The 12,107-nt window shown below is 49.4% G+C and overlaps 1 non-coding gene across 2 annotated transcripts; it reads left to right on the top strand.

Annotated features, from left to right (window-relative positions):
• Positions 1 to 2,361: 2,361 nt before the first annotated feature.
• Positions 2,362 to 12,056, top strand: LOC103822067 (uncharacterized). Of its 2 annotated transcripts, none has more exons than XR_007780268.1 (5): positions 2,362 to 2,452; positions 4,240 to 4,281; positions 6,743 to 6,814; positions 9,567 to 9,691; positions 9,939 to 10,763. It is a non-coding gene; the product is annotated as an uncharacterized LOC103822067 (transcript). The 2 variants fall into 2 exon arrangements; XR_003945159.2 differs by lacking the exon at positions 2,362 to 2,452 and adding an exon at positions 10,777 to 12,056 and having other exon boundaries at positions 3,931 to 4,281; positions 9,939 to 10,061.
• Positions 12,057 to 12,107: the final 51 nt, after the last annotated feature.

Here is a 12,107-nt window from a genome sequence, read left to right as displayed (position 1 = left end):
ATCTTTTAAATAAGTAGATCAGGCTTAAGACAGTTTTGGCTGGACAGGTACAGCTTGTGTTCATCACTTAGATCCCTTCGAAAATCATATTTCTGAAGCTTTGACTGAATTTGCCGGCCAGCATCACCAATTAAAATGCAGGGAAAGGACTTGAGTCCAAACCCCTGCCCAACAGCCCTAGAAGAAGAGGCTGCAGCTCTCAGGAAAACAGACAGTGCCTGTGAACATCTCATCCCTTGTGAACTGCTGCAAAATGGCTGTTCTTTGTAGATACAGAGACCTGGAGCCCCTCAGCTCTGGAGCCAGGCTGGGAGAATTGGGGCTGTTCCTTTACCCTGGGTTTCCTTTCTAGGATCTTCCAAGGGAATCAGGTATCCAAGGACTTGAGCACCCCTCAGCATTTTTCCATAAGATTTTGTTTAGAACTTCAGCTCTCATTCTTTTCATATTTCCCCTAAATTCCTGCTATGCCTGGACCAAGTGAGAGCAGTGGCTTCCAGATTTGTCTCCTGAAGGAAAATCTCTTGCAGACGCATGTCCAAGGTTAGGCACCAGCAAGGCTGTAACGTCTTCTCTTACCCCAACGCCAATCTGCATTCTTTGTGCTGTGACTAATTCATGGCAAGGTCATCAGGTCCTGCCAGGCTCATGCTGTGCTGCAGGGTTTGTCTCCTAGGCTGTGATTTGTGTCACACACAGGTACATTCTGCCCCAAACCAGCTTTTATCTCAGGCAAAACAACACTGTTGGCTGTGGCTGGGCAGGGCCTGGGCTGGCAAAAGCCAGGCAAAGGATTTGGCCCGTGATCCATGGTAGTGGGGGGGAAGAAACAAACAAACAAAAAGAGTTGGAAACAGAGCACCTGGCTTTATTGTAATCACTCTGTAATTTGAATAGCATCCAGTGCCACTTGAAAATGGGCTCCTTCCTGTCATCTGCTCTTACTTGCAGGTCTTAAGAGCCCCATTTTACCCCCAGGGATCCATTTGTAGCAGAAATTTCCCAAACCCGACATGAATGTGGGTCTCAAGTATTACCCAGAGATCTCAAGTATTACCCAGACCAAGCCTTCAACTCTGGACCATTTTGATTTCTATCTAATTAATGTTGCCACCAATTATTATTTTTCCTTTGGTATCATGTGGTGACACATCCCATGCACAGCATATACTAGAAGACAAAGCTTTACTCAACAGGCTGACCATCTAGGGTAACTTTAGGGCAGTCTTGAAAAATTGGTGTCTGCAGCTTATGTGTTTTCCATCCTAGAGGTGCAACTCAATCCCATCCCTGCTGACACCCCCAGTGAAACCCAGGAATTTGAGTGTTTCTGGAGGTGAGGGTTAGGAAATAAATTTGTTCTCAGTGCTGAATGCTGTGCTCCTTGGCACACTTGAGGGAATAGTTCTCTGACCTCCTTGCTTTGGAAACAGGAGAGGTCCAAATGGATTTCAGCTACTCAGATCTGGGCTGTTTTCAGTTTGGTGTGTCTGGGAAGAAATGGAGAGTTGGGGTTTCTGCCAGCCCCAAAAAAGGGATGATAAGGGCTGAAGCTTGGCTTGTCCATTGGAGTGGGGAAGCAGCGGGCACGAGCCCCGGGCCGAGGGACACTGCGGCAGGATGGAGAGACAGGCTGGTGGCGTTTGGTCCTGGGGAATCCGGAGCGAGTGACCCGCACAAAGCAAAGTTTCGGTGCTCACGCCGGAGCCAGGTGGGCTCTCCCTGCGGGCTGTCCCCGCTGTTCCCCCTCCCAGGGAGAGCTCGGAGCGCGTTCCGCCGGCTCTGTCCCGTTTGCGGAGCTCGCTGCTCCCCGGACGGACCTGTTGCCGTGTGGCCCCGGTGCCGAGCGCCGGTGAGACTCTTACACTGAAGGCGGGCGGTCCCATGATGTAATGCTGCCGCAGCTGCCCGGAGCGGCCGCTGCCGTTGGCCGAGGCGCGGAGTCCCCGCCCGGGCGCTCCGCCCGCCGCCCCCCCGGCGGGCCATAAAAGCCCCGAGGCAGAGGCAGGGCAGCTTTCCCGGCCCCTCCGCCGCTCAGGTGACCCAGGGACAGGTGAGCCCCGCGGGTGCGGAGGCGGCTCGGGGACGCTGCGAGGGGTTCCTCGGCCACCTGTGGAGCCGGTCCCGTCTCTGCCGGGCGGCTCCGCCGGCGCAGGAACCCGGCGGGTGCGGGGAGCGCTAGGGGGAAGGGGCCGCTCTCCCCCGGCCCTGGGGCAGCCGGGCGGGTGGGCCGGGGCGATCCGGGGAGATCCCGGCGGGATCCCGGTGGCGGGGCCGCGGATCAGCACCACGGACAGCGCCCGGCGGCGCCTCCCAGGCGGGGCTGGACTGGGACGCGAGTCCGGCACCGGGAAGCGGCACCGCGCACCGGCAGGAGCGGGCAGGACTCTCCCGGGACATCACCGCCCACCCGGAGCCACCGAGGCGGCGCTGGATGTTCGCCGGGGCCGGGGTGAGTCCAGCCCGGAGGGCTCTCTGCGGGAGAGGGGAGGCAGGAGAGCGGCAAAGGGAGCGGCACAGCCCGGTCACCTGCCCGCAGGTAGCCGGTGCCGGACAGGGATGCCCGGCTCCATCCAGCCCTGGAGCCGTGCCACTGCCCCGAGCGCGGCACTCGGCAGGGACTCGGGCTCTGGCCGAGAGCCAAGGGCCGGATCAGGTGGGAAGGGACGGTGGGATGGAGGCGTTTTCCAAACATCCCTGCCAGCCTCAGGTAAGAGACACTCACAGCCTCGGGTAGGGCGGGGAATGAAAACATTTGGGAAGCACGGTATGACTGCGTGAATCCAAATGTAACTGCACTTCACATCTACTCAACATCAAAGCTTTATGCAGGAAAACCCAACGCTCTCACTTTGAAAATGTGTCTGACTGGTAGTTCACGTGTAAAGTTGTTCTTAAAATCCCCTAGTTTGTAGGAGAAACAGGACATTTCACCAAGACACTGTTGGGAGATGATGCTTCATGAACAGTTATTTGAAATTATTTTTCCTCCATGGCTGATTGTATCTGACTACTCAAAATCTGCCTCGCAGTAGTGGCACACTTTGGGTCCATTGACAGACTGTGTTATCTTGAAGTGCTTGATGGCTAAATCTGAGTGGATTTTTTTCCCAAAATGCTCACCTCCAGAGAAAAGAAATTAAAAATTGAGTGTGATCAAATTAAATAAAGTGGTTGTTCTTTGTTTTTAATTTTGACAAAATTAAAACATCAAAGTATTTATCTCTGGCTCATGCTGAAATAAAACATTTTCTCTTTAGATTATTAAACCAAGGATCTAATCTAGAAAATAAAAAAGATAAAATGTTCAAGTGTTTGAGCACTTTGGAAATTAAGCATTTCACAGAGCTATTGACAGCTGAAGTGATTTGCTGCCTTTGTTTTATCTCAATTTTTGGAAGCTGGGATACTCCCTGAATGAATCCCTGTTCATTGGGAATTCTCCCCCAGCTCTACTAAATGTGTGTTTAAACACTTTGCTGAACAGAGCCTCAAGGTGATTTAATCCAGGCTCAGCCTGGCCACATCTGTCCTTACACTTGTATTTTTCCTGAGTGGTGTTGGCCTCTCAGAGGAAAAGGAAACAAGCTGTTCTCCATTTTAAGAAAGCTCCTATTTTTTATTTCAGAATTAAATATTTTTGGGGGAAAAAGAAGAACAACACTTGAAAAGAAAGTTATTTCCTTTCAGGCCTTGACTATCCACACAGCCTTTAGACATATTTTGAACAAAGTAAGGGTGGTAATGTTTCCCTGTGGAACTGGAGTGGAGAGATATCTTTGTTATCTCCCTGTAAATCTTCTAATATCTCCCATCAGTTCTGTGTGCACACGGTGACTCCGATCTGTCCTGAATGCAACAACTGCTGAGCTTGTCTGGGCAGTGCCTTCTCTCTGCCAACACCAATATCAGGCTTTTCTTCTTGAAGTGCAGCTGTAAAATAAGGGAAAATTCCCATATTCTTCACCTCCTGCCCCAAAAAGCCATGCAGAAGAAGCCAGAAAATGATATTATACCAAATACCTATTCCTGCTTTTATGGGTTTATCTCCACATTCTGGGAAATTACCTAATCAGATTTCATATTTAATATAAAAAATAGTAGGACAGATGATATCATATCCTCGAAGCTAACTAAATTTTGTATTGTGAGTCTTGCTTAATCAAAGTTTCATTTCCATTTGTCCAGGGCATATTTTGTCACTTTTTTTTTACTGGCAATTTTCTGTCGATCTCATAGATGGATCCAACCCAGAGGTCTCTGAAGAACAGAGGACTCAGGGTAAGGTCTGAACTTAATTCAATTTAATTCCTGACCCTTTAAGTATTCTTCAAAATGAGTAAACTAGAAATGAATCTGGCAGGAGGGTCCCATGTCACCTGCTGGAAGCAAATATTTGAAGTTTAGCTAGAAATAAACACCATACAGCCACCCAGATTTCTGTTGTTTAAAATTCAATAGAAATAAAGCCTGTTAAAGGCAGGATCCTTCTTGCCCTCTCCCCTCCCACCACACAGACAATGTTCCAGGCTCCTGGCTCTGTGTGCCTTGCACAAATATTTGTCTGTGTGTCGCTGCCACTCCACTGCAATCGTGGCATCTGGTAGTAGCCGGGAGACTGGGAGGTGCTTGGGAATCTCAGCAGGAAAAAGAGAGTGGATGTCAGACACAAGACCTGCGACAGCTTTTGAGCCTGGATAAACAGGATGAGGTTGTTGTGCCTTTGGCAGGGATTTGTTCTGCCCCAGCCACCTGCAGGGGTTCACCTCCAGCCTCTCTCAAACGCTGCACTGGGGACACAGCACCTGCCCCACCTACACCCACCCCAGTCCTGCAGGCTTCAGGCACACGGCCAGAGTGAGATCTCAGGGAAGTCTGAGCAAAGGATTTGGCTTTCCTGCTTACCCAAATCACAGAATCACACAATGGTTTGGGTTGGAAGGGACCTTAAAGCTCCTTGGGACATGGAAATTGTGTTCCATGTGTGTTCAGCACTTAAAGATTCTGACTCTGGGACTCTGGCTCAGGGGTTTAGGAAGGGCACAGAGAAGATCTTCCATGGCACACCCAGTCTGTGGCTCTGCAGGTGAACACACAGACCTGCAGCAAGCCAGCAAACCCTGTGTGTCCTTGAGAAGAGAACTTTGCCTTTTGATTTATTTTAATTTGGAGACTCAGAATTTTTCACAAACCTACAGTAACTTACACAATGTCAGGCTCCACTTCAGGAGAATACAAATGCACAAGCTTCAGCACTGAACTCCCTCAGGAATCAAACTAAAGTCAAGCACTTGGCTGCACTGAGGATTAAAGGATGTTTCCATAATGTTATGCAAAGATCTCTTTATCCTGTGCTACTTAAGGCTGTACATTCTTCCCAAGTCATGTTCAGAAACACAACTCCCTCCCCTGTGATTTTCCAAAGCATTTTACTGTTTTCAGGTGCTCAGCATGACATATTCCAATTAATCCTGATTTTCAGGGATTTCTAAGCACCTGCCTCTTGTAATCTGTCCCTTTCAGAGTGTCTCAAACACAAATATAAGGTGTCCAAAATTGCTAACTTCTTTTGAAAATCCAGAGCCATGATGAACAGTCCACCTACAAGATTCCAGCCCAGGTGAAAATTGCATGGATTCAAGCCCCCCAAACTCAGAGGCAATAGTCAATACCCGCTCCTGTGGGATGACAATGCACCCTGCCATTAGAGCAAAGTTTCTCTTAGAAAGGAGAAAATTGCACCATTCCCAGCGAGAACAAGCGCAAATCTTTTCAGTTCAGCTCTCAAAATTATTAATGTTGTGGTCTGTAATTCTGGCTGATCAAATATTCCATTGCTCTGTGTTGCCAGTCGAATGTTCATGGAGAAATCAATGCCACAGAGAGATTGAAAACTTATCCTGAGTTCCTCTCCTCAGACAAGGAGTTCCCATCTGGGGGGCAAAGGCTCCAGCAAAGGGCAGTGCTTTGCAGGCTCAGACCTTGCATGGATCAGGAGCAGGGGGAATTTCTCAGGAGCAAGGAGAGCAAAGGCCAGTTCAGACAAATCCTTTCCCAAGTGGGAAAGAGCTGGGAATGTTTAGAGAGTTTGCAGTTGCTCCAATGGGTTGTTTAGATCTGCTCAGATCTGATCTGTAGCCTGAAAGCAGAGGGGACAGAGGGGACAGGAGGACAGTGCAGGGCTGATCCAGATCCCACCAGGATCAGGGAGCAGCAGCAGAGCTGTGCCCTTGCACAGTGCCTGGCTCTGGTGACAGGGACAGGGACACCCCTGGGACAGGGACAGGCCAGGACTGACTCCCACTCTGGCTCAGCTGGGAAAAGGTGGCTGCAGCTCTGGTTTGACCAGCTCCTCCCCAGCCCTGCCCGAGGCACAGCGAGAGCTGAGAAACAAACTAAGGAAAAGGCAATGCTTTGACTGATTTTTGCAATCCTAGTCAGAAACCTAAAGCCATTCCTAAATGAGGCACCTCAGATCCCTTGTCCATAAAGACAGGCCTAGTGATCCCCATTTCCAGGGTACCAGAAAACCAAATTCAGTGAAATCTGTAAAGCTCTGGTGATCTGAGAGCAAATGGAACCAGAGAACAGAAAAAGGTGATTATCCTGTCAGGTTTGGCCTGGGAGGAAGATTATCCATCTATCTTGCCAGACTTATTTATCGTCTGATTTTCTTCTGGCTTAGCTTTTATCACCTTTCTAATCCTCCCCACCTAATTCAGACAACATTTTATCTCAGCAGTTCTCACCCAGTGCTGACGGTGGGCTTGGAGCTCTGGGCAGGTTTAACGTGACCTCACAAGGGGCTGCACAGGTGGGTGGAACAGGCATTGCCAGCTAATGAGTTGACAACTTTCAAAAATAAATGAGCTAGTATATTTTTCCAGAAGAGCAGTGTTCTATCTCTCTGCTGGTCTGGTCAGTGAAGGGATGGGTTTGGAAGAACTCCTTTTCCAGAATTTTTAAAGAACGGACTAATTCCATGTAACACACAAATCTAAATGTGTCTGTGTGTGTACCTGTATGTGTGATATTGGTTTTGGGGATGGGAAATACTGGGATGCATCATTTGAATCAAGCAGGACTCAAAGATAAATTTGAGGTAGATGATGTTTTTTGAGTATCGCCCATGGTTTGAACCCACTCAGAGAAAACAATGAAATTCCAGGGCTCCCAGTCCCTCGCAGGGTTCAAGGCCCAAATCCCAGTGAGATGGAGGTTTCTCTGGATACCACAGCCCTTTGCCTTTCCCTTTTCATCCCAAACCAACAGGCACTTTCCCCACCTTGCTGCTGGTGAATACATTAGGGGCTAAACTTTATCATGTCCGCAGCGGTTCCTGGAATAGCTGCAAGCTGAGCCCTTGCTTAGGGACAGCCAGGAGGCTGGGAGAGATGATTACCTGCAGGCAGTCTCCGTGGAACATCCCAGGGTTCCTACAGGCACAGCCTAATGTGGGACTTAGGATGCTGAACAGACTCCCATTACAGGGCAGCCATCTCCACACCTGCACGCGGAGAGAGCTCCTCGTTAACATGCACACCAGTGGCTCCAGAACACAGCAGCCCAGTCGGGGCTCATTAAGGGCAAAATCATTCCAAGGGACATTGTTTCAGAAAGGAAAGAATTTAATTTCTCTCAGGGCTGGGGTTGAGTTGCAAAGAGCCTGGGGATTTTGCTCAGGGTTGTGTTGGAAGCTGTCTTGGAGTGTGGAGCTTGGCTGTGGTGGGGTTACCTTGAGAGGGACCCACAGCATCTGCCCCAGAGGGACCCTGGCTCACCTCAGGGACACATTAAAATAAATCTTTGTTAAAAAGGTGATTTAAAAACCTGAGTGTCCTCTGGGAATCAGCAGCTGAGGTGGGAATTGCTCAGGCATGAGCCACAGGCTCTGCTCTGCTGGTGGAGGCTCTGTCTGTGTGCCTGGTCCTGCCCCGGACCTGCAAAGCTTCTGAGACCAGGAGGGGCAGTTGTGATGAGGAAATCTCAGTCCACTTTTATCAGCAGGTATTAAACCCCCTAAAAATTATCATTAATAGATACAAATGAGTCACTGCACAGCTGAAATGTCCATTTTCTCCTGTTTACCAAGGAACAATCCACTAGAACACACAAGACGCCCAATGCTTTAGTAATACACTCCAAATAAACATCTGATTATCAGGTCTGAGAGGGGAAGGCCTGACAAGCAACAAGGATGAAGGCATTTGTCATCTCAGTTTGATTTCCTGTACAGAGTCCTGCACGAAGCGTGCTGGTAGCTCTCCTCTCCCTCGTGTGCTCCTCGGGAATAACTCTGATGCCTGCTCATTCAAAGCTCAGCTCTATTTTAAAAATCTACTCTTTCTGAAAGGGCTGTCTTTAAAAAAACCAAAAAATTGTACAGGAAAAAGGACAAAATTGCTTCTCAACAAAGGGGCTTATCAACAGCCTGTCAATAATGTGCCAAAGGCCAGAACCTGCCTTTCAAAGAGGCTCTGAAGCCTCGACGTGTACTTTGAGAGCAATTAAGGGACGTAAGCAACATGATTATTATCTCATGGGTGACATTTTCATCAGCTCTTTGGGAAAAAGGAGAGATGGGCTTGAGATGGCTGTGATCAATGTTCATCCCAGTCCTGCAGAAATGGCAGGAAAACATGTGGTAGATGGGCCTGGAAATGGAAATGCACAAGGAGAGGAAGGGTGGGAGGAAGGGGGGGATGAAGCCAGAAGGATTTTAAATCATAGAAGCTGAAAGAATGAGTTACATGAGCAGGAGAGAACCTGAGAAATGTGAGTGGGAACTGTGACTTCCTTTTCTCATCTCAGGCTGGGTCTTCCACCACTTCCCTTATCAGGGCACAGCTCCATCCTGAGCCTGAGGAAAGAGGAACAGCACAATCCCAGGGACTGGGGTGATGCTCCAGGGCTGACATTGTCATGGTCACTCTGCTCCTTCTCCAGAGTTTTGCACAGAGCCCTTGAGTGTGGGGATGAGCTCAGGATTACTGGGAGCACAGAGCCCACAGGGACTCTGCTGCTGGCACCAGGACAGGACAGAAGCCAAGCAGAAGCTCAGATGTTGCACATACCCAGCTCTTTTGGAGCTAGGCAAAATGTTTCATGGAAAACACATCTGCAAAAGCCCATTTGGCTGCAAGATTTCCCCAGTTTTGCTGAATTTCTTGTTTAGGAAAACAAACCTAATTGCAGCAGAACAAATTGTTGCTTAATTTGCTATAAAAAAATCTCCTTCCTACATTTCATTTTATGAAAAAAATTTAGAAATGTTAATGTTGAGTGAAGGAAACGATTTTTTAAATGTTTGGAAATCTCCCTTGTCCCAAAAGATGCTGTTATATTCCCAGCTCCCCTCTGCATGTATCAGCTCAGAGGAGCACATATCCAAATTCCTGTGTGCATCCCCACAAGTGTGCACTCACACCCTGGGCAAACAATTCCAGGCAGTCCTGACAGGCATAAGCTGCTCTGCATTCTCCTGGAGTGCCTTTTGAAGAGGATCTTAATAATAAAAATAATGTTATGTTACTAGTTAAACACTGGGAATAATTCCTCCATCACAGGCAGACTGCTGAAGCCAGAATGAACCCACCATTCCCTGGGAGGAATCCCCAGGGTCCCAGCAGGATGCATTAACAGCACATCTCTCCAGTGAGCCGTGATGGGAAGAGCACGGAGCAAAAAAAAGGTAAAGTGGTTAAAAACAACTTGTATTTTTAGAGCCCAGTCTCCCACAGAAATCTTCCAAGATGCTGAGCTCTCCACTTCTGATTTGCAAGGAATAACAGTTTGGAAGCCCAGCTGAGACTCCTGGGCTGTAAATTTTCTGTAATGCTTTTCTCCAGACCCATTTGCTGTCCTGCTAATTAATCCAGGTAATGGCTGGGTTGTTTTTTCCCTTCAGCAGCAGTTTTCCTTTTTGTTAACATGAACAGAGAACCGAAGAACCGATCTCTCGAAGGATCCTGGCTGGCAGCAGTATCACCATCTGACTGAAGAGAACTCAGCCACACGCATAATCCTCGGGAAAATTCATCTCCACCCTCCCGCAGACCCCGGTGAGAGCCCTTGAAGTGGTAATTAAAGTCTATTGAGTGGCAACTGCACCTGTTTAGAGAGGAGAGTGCGGGTAAGAGGTGCACAAAGGGAGATGAGCAGCGCCGAGAGAGGAGCTGCTGGAGCTGGGGAGGAAGAGAAGTGGAAAGAAGGGGGGAAAGGTGTTTGTTGAAGTCGATCCAATCAGTTGTGCATTTCCATCCTGCCCTAGATTGGCTCTGGCAGCCACTGATGGAAGCTCCGGGGGGTTCCCCACCGGGCCAGCCCCGGCCCCGCTGCTCCCCTGGTGGAAATCCGCAGTCCCGCCGGGTCCTTGAGGGCTCACAGCAGCCCCGATCACTGACACGCTCAGCCCCATCCCAGGGACACCCAGCAGCCCCCACCCGGCTCCTCGGGCTGGCCCTGGGACGTGCCAGCTCTTGTCCCTCGAGGTGCAAGAGGGTGATCTAGGTGCAGGCTCCTGGGAAAATTTCATTCTGAGACCCATGGCTTGGTCTCAGAACTCCTGGCTCCTTCTGTCACAATCCCAGTGTGACCTCGGATGGCAGCAAGCAGAGTCCCAGGCTATCTGCCCTACAGATGAGGCTCTAAAACTTAAGTCAAAGACCCCTGCAAAAGCTTTTTATTGTAGGAATAAATAACCACCCCTTCCACTCTGCACAGGCAGTACTGATACCCTTGACTCCCCTTATCCAACCCCAAAATCCATTGTTTTAGGTGGCACTAGAACAGAATTGTGGGCTTTGTCCCTTGTCACTGCAATTCCGTGTGTGCCCCAGAATCAGCTGGGCTGAACCAGGATTCCTGGGGTGAGGACAGGAGGGGCCAGAGGTTCATCCTGAGAACACCCCGAGGCTGAGCTGAGCAAACGAGTCAGGCAGAAGAATTCCACCGGTGTTGGCAAATTCTTCTCTCTCACTGGACTTGATGGCAGCCAGTCCCCTGTGAATCCCTGACCTTCACACTCCACAGGCTGCCTGGGATGGCTCACAGCAACCACAGGAGATTTTCTCCTGTTCCTGACTGTCAGAGCACACAGCGGTTCTGGTGTGAATGTTGTTGCATCTGCTTTGGACAAGTCCCGTCAGCAGCACCTCTGCAGCTTCCCAAAGCTGTGCCAGGACATGCTTCGGGGTGCAAATGAGGGTAGGGAAGAATTTGCACTCAGAGAATCACAGAATCCCAAATGGTTTGGGCTGGAAGGACCATAAAGCTCACCCAGTGCCACTGCTGCCACGGCCAGGGACACCTTCCACTGTCCCAGGTTGCTCCAAGCCCCGTCCAGTTCCACTGACTGCTCCAGATGGGGTTTGAAATTAGTTGGGTGTCTGATCCAACCATTGGGCAGCAGTTCGTGGAGACAGACGGACATCCCTGGACAGCAGGACAACCTCCCAGTCAAGTCCTGTCGCAGGGTGAGAGGAATTGTTGTGCCAGCTGGGCAGGGGGCTGCATGACAACACTGACAGCCCAACTGCCATAGAATGCTCCCTGAAATACCCTCCTTGCCTCTTACACTCTGGTCTTGTGCATGAACCAACCCATGGGTGGAAGGGCACCTGTGATAACTTCCCTTCTTTCTGCCTTTTGACTCCCAAACACTCCTCTCTCATTTTTCCCTTTTAGCCCTTCTGTCCCTCACCCTTTTCTCTCTCCACCTTCCCTCTGATTGCTGAGCAGCTTTTTGACTTTTCCATCAATAAGTCTAAAGAGCGTTTGAACTGCTCTGGTCCCCCTTCTCTCCTCCCTCCAGTTCCAAATCAGGCAAGCTCATCGATCAGAGGAGCTCAGGAAATATCTGGTGTTTTGTTGTCAGGCTGATAATAACATTGCAGTTGTGAATGGGCTGCTGCAGGCCTGATCATGGACACCTGCAGGGTTTGTTTAATTGCATTTAATGACAAATCCTATACAGAGGAGCATTGCCAGAGAGATTTATTATCCGCCAAAGAGGCAAAGCACAACAGCTCAAAATATAATTTGCACTGAGCATTTTTCCCCCTGCCTCTCTTTAAAGCACGGTAATAAATGACAAATCGGGTAAAGTG

The sequence above is a fragment of the Serinus canaria genome, chromosome 28 (genome assembly GCF_022539315.1).
Source record: "Serinus canaria isolate serCan28SL12 chromosome 28, serCan2020, whole genome shotgun sequence".
NCBI lineage: Eukaryota > Metazoa > Chordata > Aves > Passeriformes > Fringillidae > Serinus > Serinus canaria.
Note: the sequence above shows the minus strand (reverse complement) of the source record. Positions and strands in the feature narration are given on the sequence as shown.